The sequence below is a fragment of the Neofelis nebulosa genome, chromosome 1, assembly GCF_028018385.1.
Source record: "Neofelis nebulosa isolate mNeoNeb1 chromosome 1, mNeoNeb1.pri, whole genome shotgun sequence".
Classification (NCBI taxonomy): Eukaryota; Metazoa; Chordata; class Mammalia; order Carnivora; family Felidae; genus Neofelis; species Neofelis nebulosa.
The window spans coordinates 93,648,844-93,659,218 of record NC_080782.1 but is presented as its reverse complement, the minus strand read 5'-3'; positions in this window follow the sequence as shown (position 1 = coordinate 93,659,218).

Below are 10,375 nucleotides of genomic sequence, written 5' to 3'. Positions count from 1 at the left end.
ACTGGAAGTAGTGATCTGGAGGCTGGAATTAGACTCCCAAACACAGGTCTGATGTGCAGGAAACATGAGTTCCAACCCAAACTGCTAAATTCATCCACTGTGTGACCATAGGTAAGTTACTAAAAACTCTCTACACTTCATTTTTTTTTTTTTTTTTTATCTGTGAATGTGATAATAAGAGCACCTCTCTCTTTGGGTGGTTTCCAAGACTAGGAAAGTGCATTGAAAGTCCCCAGCACAGTGCCTGGCACTATAAGTACTGAAATGTTAACTGTAATGAAGGGTCTTATAAAATTATTTGATTTAAGCAGTCATCAAAAAACTTCATAAATTTTTCTTCCTTCCTCTTTTCTCTGAGGAGACACATTCCAATTAGGTGTTAGACCCAGGAGTAAGGAATAAAAAAACAAGTAATTAAGTTTTTGTTATGATCTTAATTACCATTAATTTAATGAATCTTTGTTGTGGCAGAATAAAATGGTTTCTGCCAGTCTATTATATCAAAAGGCTGTTTCAGGGAGTAGATGGATTGTCAAGGCAAGCTGGCAGGAATTATAAGCATCCTTTGATTTCCTTTTGTATACTGCATCTCATTTTAGAAAGATGACCTATCACTTATATAGAAACATCTAGATCCTTTGAAAGAATCTTCCAAGAACTCTCTCCTTATTAAAAGACTTGAATACACTGGAAGTGCTTGGCAAATAAGCATAATTATAACTAGAGTCATAAGTAAATTAGATGGTACTTTAGTCATGTCTTGTGGAGTTTTCCAGGGTTTCAAAGCATCGCTTAGCTGTTGCCCAACTTCATCTAGTCCCTGTCCTAGATAGAAGATATGAAGCATTCAGCCGGCCACCTCTTCTGGAGGATGTTACTAGGAGGGGTGCTTGACAGTGAGCCCTTCTGAGATTCTCCAGTGGGAAACAATTCTGTCTATGATGTTCTCTAGATAGCTTGCATGCCCTTGAACCCTGGTTTGCCCCCCAGAAGGAGCGTGTTTGGAATAGTTACTTTAGTTTCAAATAACAGAAACAAAATTTAGGTAACTTAAGCAAAATAAGAAAAAGAAAAAGAAAAAGGAAAGAAAGGAGTAGCAAAGTTACTGGAAAGCTTCTGAGGGTTTTCATGAGCATCTCATCAGAATGCTACCATTAATGCACCTTAACTCCTCTTACTTCAAGTATCACTATCTCTCCGAACCAAATTTTAAATACCTGGGGGAAAGAATATGATTGTCTACATTGGCCAGGTGTCACCCATACCCAGAAGAATCAGCCCCATGCAGGGCTGTTTTCAGGAAAGCAGGAAAGTTAAATTGGGTTGGCACTCCCAAAGGATCCTGTTCAGGAAACACGTGCCAACTCCACATCACTCAAACACACATGATCTCTGTGAAAGGGCCAGAGTTGAGGGCAAGAATCTAAGTTTCACAGAAGGAAGAAGTCTATTTTTTGTTGAATTCAAACAGACTAATATATGTGTGTGTGTGTGTGTGTGTGTGTGTGTGTGTGTGTGTATATATATATATATATATTTTTTTTTTTTTTTTTTTTTTGCTAAGGGAAAATTCAGTACTAAGTGTACATCTGCATTTTGATGATCACGCCACACCAGATGCCACAGCACCTTGATGTTCAGTACCTTATATTTACTGAACTGGCAGGAAGATAGGAGCTGTTTAAGATGTTCTTTAGGGACTGGGTGCTGTTAATGATAGAGACTCAGTGACTTTCAAGCAGGTTGCATTGGAGCCTGTTTCTTATCTAGAGAAATCAGTATAACATATGATCACCAATAACAGTTGCAACTGCTGCTTATTTACAAAACTGACCTACCCCTGAATCCCTTCTGCCATACCAGTAGCAATATAATAACTGGCCCATTATTAAGCCTGTTAAGATTTTCCAGTGAATGACCCTGGAACTCTGTACAGCAATAAGCGAGGTGGACCTATTCCAGTGGTGGAGGGAGGAGATACAGCCGAACTCAGTTTCCCATGGGAACTCAGTTTCCCATGGGAACTTGGATCCCTAAAGTCTTCAGGTGCTGAGGCAGCTGGTAACTCCTATTATTGCCCTAAACAAGTAATGGCTTATTTTGCTTGACGCCTGAGTCCAAAACATTTATTCCTCCTAGCCATTGTTGCTTTCATGCCTGACTTATAAAAAGGAAGAGTAACAGGGGGCGAGGTCGCTTTCCTGGTGCACAGCCCCATGTATTAGCTCCTCACCAGCCCAGCCATGCCCATCTGGAGAATATGGAGTAAGTAGTTACCCATGGACCAGCTCACTTTCTTGCCTCCACATTCTCATCATCATCAAGTCATGCCACTCATGTTAAATTCTGGACTTTCTGGCCCAACGCATATCTATGCCTAATGTCACATTTAGGAAGATTAAAGGAGTAGAGATAGAGGTAGAATCTACTAGAGGCAGATTTGCCCCAAATTTCTGTTTTTGGGAATACAGAGGTGTCAGAGTAATGGTTGTTAAAATTCTCAAGAGAAAAAAAAGTGATGTTTGGCAGATTTCTCTGTTTCTTTTGTTCTGTTTTAAAGGAGTTTAAACTCCTGCTTATGGGGTGTGAGTGCACAGGGGATTGAACATCTTCATACATATAAGCGTCCCTTTCTTTCCATTTCACATATATTTGATTCCAGCATATCTTTTGGGGTCTGAGGATGAGAGAATAGCATATTGACTCAGGGTTCTGTGTAGAGCCAGAGCAAAGGTCTTACAAGTATGATCATCTCATTGCCATTATTTGGGAAAAATGATGTTTCCTCCTCTTTTCTTGCTATGTAGCCTAAGTCTCCAAATTCCTATTCTTAATTTCCACTTCCCAGGTATGTCACTTCTTTATTATCTCTTGGAACTTAATTGAAGGGAATGGGAAAGCATGATTGGGCACTTTTGATGTGTGTTTGGTGATTTGATGTCTGCTCAGCATTTGAACACTCTTACAGTAGAATCCTTTCTTCCCTATAGGAGTAGAAAGGATCAGATTCTTGATCTATTCATCCCCTTGGCAGCGAGGACACGATCACAAGTCTTGAACTTGACCAATAGGAATTATCACTAGAATAAATTAATACATTAGCCCCAATTCTTCATCACAGTCTGTTTCAATGACTTTTGCTATATGACTTGACACTTTTCTCACTGGAGGTGGAATGTTTTGCACTGGCCTCTTGGCTTTGGGCTTGCCATATAATTTGTATTTGCCAATGGAGTGTAGGTAGATTTTATGTTGCAGAGGTTTGAAATGTGTTTATACATTTTGGCTTGCTATCTTGAACTTCTGCCATTACCATGAGAAGAAATGTCAGGCAGCCCATTGATCCAATAAGAATAGGAGCTAAGGAGTTCACAAAGGACCCAACCTGAAGTTTTGAGCCAAGCACAGCCAAGCACAGCCAAGCACAGCTTAGATCAGTTAACCCTCAGCTGATCCACATACAAATAAAAATCGTTATTTTAAGTCATTGAATTTTGGAGTAGTTTTGCTCTGCAGCTCCACTGTGGTAGCAGTTGACCAGTACATTTAATCTGGGGATTTTGAACTTGTAGAACATGTTGCATGGAAGCAGAGAAAGTGAAGAGTTTATATTGCCTATAGAGATACCACATTTAGGAACATATGACAGAGGGCTAATGACAAGGCACAGCGTTCAGCAGTGGCATCAGTTTGGCTGAGGTTTCAGCTCCCCAGCTGCCCTATGTTCTTGTTTCATTTTCTTCCCTGGTGTACCAGCTTTCTGGGTTATTCCATTAGATAACTAATATCCTTTTGAGATAACAAATATCCTTCCAATAAATTTATTTTCTGCTTAATTTGGTCTGAGTCATTGTTATTTGCAAATAAGAACTCTGTCTGATCAGCCCTGATGTTTCATTGGAAATGAAAGATTTGGAAAAGCAGAGTGAAATGGGCCAGCAGTGGAGGAAGCAGGGACATTAGTCCAGGAGTCCACAATTCTGGTGGCATGGTGTAGGGGAGACTCTCTGTACAGTGTGAGGCAGGATTTTTATTTTATGCCTTTGAGAATGTTCAACAGTTCCTACTTCCTCACAGAGCACATGAGTAATGGGGTTGGTCAGTAGGCTGTCTTTCAAAAGGATCAAAGTTTTTCACTCAGTGAGTTCCATCCATCCACAATCCTAAAACTAATGAATTATGCCTCAAGGACACTTGACACTTATATTCCTTATCTAATTGTTAAAACTTAGACATCCTTTTGATATGCTAAGAACTCCTAGTGAGGAGTTCCTAGTCACAACTCCTATGTAATAGTCTTCTTCAACACATTGTCCATTCATTAACCTGGTTTTATTACAGAAAAAAAAAATTAAATGTTCAATCCATATACAACTACAAAATCATTCATGCACGGTGTTTTTTTATTTTTTTTCTAAGCCTTGTCAAATACTTCATTTTTTCTAAAGCCTCAAAGTATACATAATTGAATAGTGGAATATATACCAAATTCCCCAGTATATTATAAGGTATGTAAAGTGAATGGATATATGTTTGCCATTATTGTCATAAACCAGAGAATAAGGAATGTTTAAGAAGATGATGTCCTTGTGCCATGTAATCTCAGATAGATGCATTTCATTTCATTTAAGGTAGAAGAGAATGGAGTTTTGTTACGCAGAAAATAAACTCATTTACTTGGCATTAGTTTTATATTCAACCCAAGACATTTAATTCTGGAACTTGGATCACACTGACTCTAATGTATATGTAAAATGTTCACTGACTAATATATACATTTTAAGTTTATTATCTTTAGCCTTTACACAAAACCCTTGACAGACTGTTCTTAATGCATATATGTTAGAGATAATGGAGTCTGTTTTTTGTCAGTTCTAAATTTAAATTATTTACTTTCTTGATGGTTAAAAATGTTGAAGTCAGGGCATTAGGAGGTAAATCAGTCCATTTGTGCTTCTTCAAAGAATTAAGAATTTACACGATAGATGAAAGTTTACTAAATACTGTTCACATTCTGGCTTTCCAAAGGCAAATAAGGAGTGACCAACCTTAAATACTTTAAGTTCATATGAAACATCTAGTTTGAGGAAGCAAGTGGGAGAATGGGGAGATAGAGAATTGGATTCAGAGATAAAACGACAAAGACCTTTCATATTCTCAAGGGAATGAAACAAAGAGGAAAAAAATCAATAAAGCAAGTTGCAACAAGAGTCTGATCGTCTGAAAATAACAAGCATGAAGGAAAAGTAGAGCATGAAATTCAAATGTCTATACTAAGCATTTATTTTATCATAGGTGTTCACCATAAAAATCCAAATTAAAAAAAATAAAAGGGAAGAAAAACCATTGTATTCCTACCTCCTAGAGAAAGCCGTTATTATGTTGGTATGCATTTTTTATAGCTGGTATTTATAAATGTGTGTGTGTGCGCACACAAGTACAGGATTTTTATACCAATGAATCACATTTTATAAAGTGTAACATGGTTTCACCACTTAATATGTTGTGTGCATCCTTTCATGTCAAAAATATACTCAATATACATTTAATGGCTGTATAAACATTTCATTTTGTAGAATAAACAAATAAATGAATTCTACAAAAATTTTCTGTAAATTTCTCTCCCACTACTTCTATTATTAAAATGAAGCTGTAGCCCCAGTGCACCCTGAATGGCGGAAAACCTGTAGAAGCAAGTGTGTCAGTAGGCTAGATGGCCTCATGACATCAGGCCGTTGCATAGAGGTGCTTTGCTAAATTGGATTGTTCTATAACATGCCCACGGCCTCAGCTCACTTTTCAAGTTCCTGTGCCTGCTATTATTCTCTCAGATGCTTCATTTCTTTTGGCCAGCCTGGGGAAGGTCCCTATTTTGCTCAGTGTCTTGCAATGTTTAATAGAACTGGATTCAAATGTGGTACTTCAGCACTGTTCCCTCACCCAATAGACACAGGTACTTAATTGAAGACTCTTGGTGGCCGGGAGGGAATGACTTCAAATGACCTGTGCCCGACTCTCTTAAAAGTTGATAAAATTCGAATGTGAAGCTTTTTTAAGGGTATGATTTCAGTTTGCAAGTAGAGGCGGAGTGGAGAGAAATTTCCAAGTACCCCTGAAATAATCAGCAGTGAACAGTCAACTCTTGTGCCTACATATGCTTCGTATCCTAAACAAAAGACTTGTGCAGGCTAAGTCGAAACTTGGGATATCCATTTCACTTAAAAAAATGTAATCTTAGAGGACACTGATGTGACTTGTGCTGTGCTGTCCTTTAAATATATCGTTCCTGAAGAGAAAACAAAATAGTTGTGCAATAACAGGCTATTGGTTAAATAAATTATGTTGTATTCTATAGTGGGATACTCTCCAATTATTAAAAAATGGTATTGCAAAAATCTATAATTTGTGTTAATATGTTCATGTTAAGTTGGAGGCTGTAAAATAGTGTGTACTATTTTATCCCACTTGGTAAAAATAATTATGTATGTTTTATCTTTACATCAATATCTTTACATGAATCGTTAACAATCGTTGTTTGGGACTGGTAAGATTACTGGAAAAATTTATTTCTTGTGCATTTGAATGTTCTAAATTTTCTTTAATTCAAAGATTTAAATTTTGTAATGAGAAAAAAACCATTTTTAATTATCTAGACACGAGACGAAAAGTGCTATGGAATTCTGTCTCCCATATGATTCTGAATGGGTTCATTATACCATTTCTTAAGCACAGGGCTTGTCATTTGGAGGTCAACATCCTCTTAGAAGAAAGAATAAAAATAGTGGAAAAGAGAAGCATCTCTTGCTTAGTGACTCATAGTGTGCTAGCGTGATTAGAGGTGAGGGGCAGCTACATTAGCATATTGCCTTGGATCATAATGAGTAAAAACTTATGCAGAGCAGAGAATAGGGGGAAATGACAAGCAATTAAAAGCCTAGAAGTAATTTTCTATTTTTTCTCCTTTTTTTCCCCTGCAGATTGATGTGGATATCTCCCTGTGCATGGTGTAGCCAGTGGGTGAGTTGATTCTTGCTGATATGCATAGATAAGGTTAATCTCAGGATTGGGATAAGAAAGGAGTAACCAGCACATGCCCCCTGAATGTCTCCTACTGAAGTAAGCCCTCTTGTTATCACACGGTGTTTCCTGTAACTCTTCAAAAAGACTGAAGTGAGCCCTCACGTAATTTCTGGCAAGGTGAAGTCCTGGGTACACTTCACAAAGTAGAAATTCCAACCACAGTGGGATTTCCAAGAACACGCCTTTAAACCAACCAACGAACCAACAAACAAATCCAAAAAACAAAACAAAAAAAACCCAAACAAGTGAATTTTCATTCTCTAAAAGCTCTTTGTCGATGTTTAAACAACTACTGAGAAACAGAAGTAGGGGCCAGTGAAGAATACGTTCGCTGTACTATAAACACAGGACACTCATCTGTTTTTAGGGCTGGAAAGGCTTTCAGGAATCTTCTAACCCAAACCCAAGGGAAATGAGACTTGCCCCAAATTTCTGTATCTATCATACTCCCACCACTTTCCCATGAGGTAAATGGAAAGGCAGAATAGCACAAAATTTCTGAGGCTGGAGTTCTATTCCTCACTCATATTTTCTCATAAGGCCTTTTGCCATTTGTGCCATAACTGCAACTATATATATTTGAGTGGAAGGAAAAAGTGGGAGTAGGAAATGTAACATGACCCATACCTACATTATGTGGACAAGAATAATCCATAGGATGTCTTTGATGATCTTTGTCCTCTTTAAAAGGAAACTAAACATAAGAATTGAGTGTGTTTGTCTTCAATCTCAACAACTTTATTTTCTGAGAGCCAATTTCTGTAGATTTCCATGACTGATTAAAGGATGAGAAATTTGGACGGAGCAGAAAAAGTCCCTATGGAATAGATTAGAGAGTGTTAATATGCTTAAGTAGAAAGGAAACTTCTGTAGAATTAGTGATACACAACTCAGGTTTTGTAAAGTCGGCTGACCATACCAGCATCAGCTCACCAGTACCTTCCAATGACCACTTATTTCCTTGTAACTCCATTGGGTGTGATATTCAGGGTGTCTAAGATCATCTGTCATTTTGCTGGACTTCTTCACAGCCCCTCTGCTTCCTGGCTGAGTTATTTATGTAACATTATTCCACATGGGAAAGCCCAGCTGTTAAAGTTTTAGAATCAGGAATAAGAACACATTTTTATTAGATCTTTCATCTTGTCTACAGTATGTTTTTCTTGGTTTAAATAATGATAACAGCATGCTAGTCCTCCACCATAACTCATTCGCTAGTACATGTCTTTGGGGGCAAGAGCTGCCCTTGCTGTACTTCTGGGGTTCCAAAATGGGACTGATAGCAAACTAAAGGTGAAGTCTGTGTGTGGGATTTGTATAATCACCTGGTGAGTTTGAACTCATACACCTGGGGTAAGTACTGCAGAGGTAAAAACGATAGAACTAAGTTACGTATTGGTAGGAGCAAGATGGGGATTAGAGAGAAAAAAAAAGCATTTGGGGGATTAGAAAGTCTTGGTCATAGAAGAAAAGTTGTACTATTTACAAAATTAGGGAAACCCAGCAAAGAAGGAGGAGGTTGAAAAGGGAAGACAAAGCTGTTTGTCATATGAAGTTGCGAGTTGCTGGGAAGAGATCCAGGTGGAAGGGTCTTAGGGGGCACGATGACCTAGTGATGTGTCAGCTTGGTTAGGCTGACCTACATCTCCTAGAATTCCTTTCCCTTTAAGGTTCCGGTTAGAATGGACCATGGGAGAGTCTTGTTGAAATGAGGAGGCAAAGCAGTAGCCATTTTATTAGCTCATACATGTTGTAACAGATGTGCTGATTAACTTGTTAGCATGAAGTCACAGCTGGGTCTACAGCTACTCTTACCCTTTCCTTCAGCTTCTCTGACTCCTGTGCCAGATGTGTATTTTTTAGTTCCAAGATGAAGGTCACTGGCTTCTTTCTGCAGGATATCCACAGCAGCAAGATCAGAGTAACAACTGACATGAGTTTCAGCCCATCCTAAAGCTTCTAGCCTTCCCTTCTTGACTATCTGCCTGTGGGTTTTCAGTTCTAATATCACAAATACAGTAGCCTTACAGGGACTAAACTACTATACCTGCTCCAATTGTGTAAGGTCAGACCCTTTGTAGGAGTTGGCTGGCCTTCTCTGGGGTTCACAGAACTGCATGATTTGGTCTGTTTTTGTAGCCAATTTACACCATTCTTTGTCTCAGTAATATCCCTCATTCTAGTGTCCTATCAATTTGTTCACCACTTCAATCTTCAAAGTTCTTTCCCATTGACTCCATGGACTGGTCTTCTCTGACCACTCCATCTAAATCATCCTTTGTTTTCCTCAGAGTCCTTACTCGAGATTGTTTGCTTATGTAATTAATTTTTTGGTTAGCTGGTCTTCATTACAATCTAGGTTCCATGATAGATGTATCTGTCTTGTTCCACACTGGATAACCCTGACCCTAGCACTGTGGCTGGCACACAGCCAGTTCTCCAAGAATTGTTTTAGGAATAGAAAGGGCGATATGGAAGACCTTACTTTGTAGGGTAGGAATGTCAAAGGGATTAATTTTCTATCCCTTGGGGACGTACAGATCATCCTGAGTTCCACCCCTATTTCTTTTCTTCATGCAAGGTTGAACTAACTGCCTAGGGATTCAGGAACCATCTCAGTAGTTCCTACATCCAATTTCTAAGTGTTAACAGATTCAATTACACTTCTTTGAAAAGATGCTTGTGATAGTTAATACTTCAACTAGTATTGGAACTGCCAGTAGTATGAATGCAATTTTACATTGTGGGTTTAGAATTAAGTCACTGTATGTTTTTTGGCCTTGATTCACTTAGGGCTAAGAATGTGACCCTATATTGTGTTCTATAGCTCTCAATTTCATATTGTAGACTTCTTAAACATTATTTTATAAGTCAAAGAACTCTCATTAGTTTTCAAGATTTAATAAAGGTTCAACTTGTGAATAACACATTGATTAAAAAAGCAAGCCAACTTTATTAAATAATATCAAAAGAAAAATGCTATCTTGTGTTTTTTAGGAATCTAAATGAAATATTGAGATTATTCTATCTTTATAATTTTCAATTTCCAAGGTCAAATATTTTTAGTGTTACCCTGAGCCTGCAGGTCACTTTTCTTTAACACTTCAATACTGGAAATAATTCTTCTTCAATGCTGGCCTTCTTGAAATCCTTCATGCCATAATGATTTCTTATTTCTTTTTAAACAGTATCCTTGCACATTTTTTCCAACATTTAGTCTAGACATACTACTTGATCAAAAATGTTGAAGTGACTCATAAATTACATGTTTTGGCAATTTGGCTACAAACCTTCA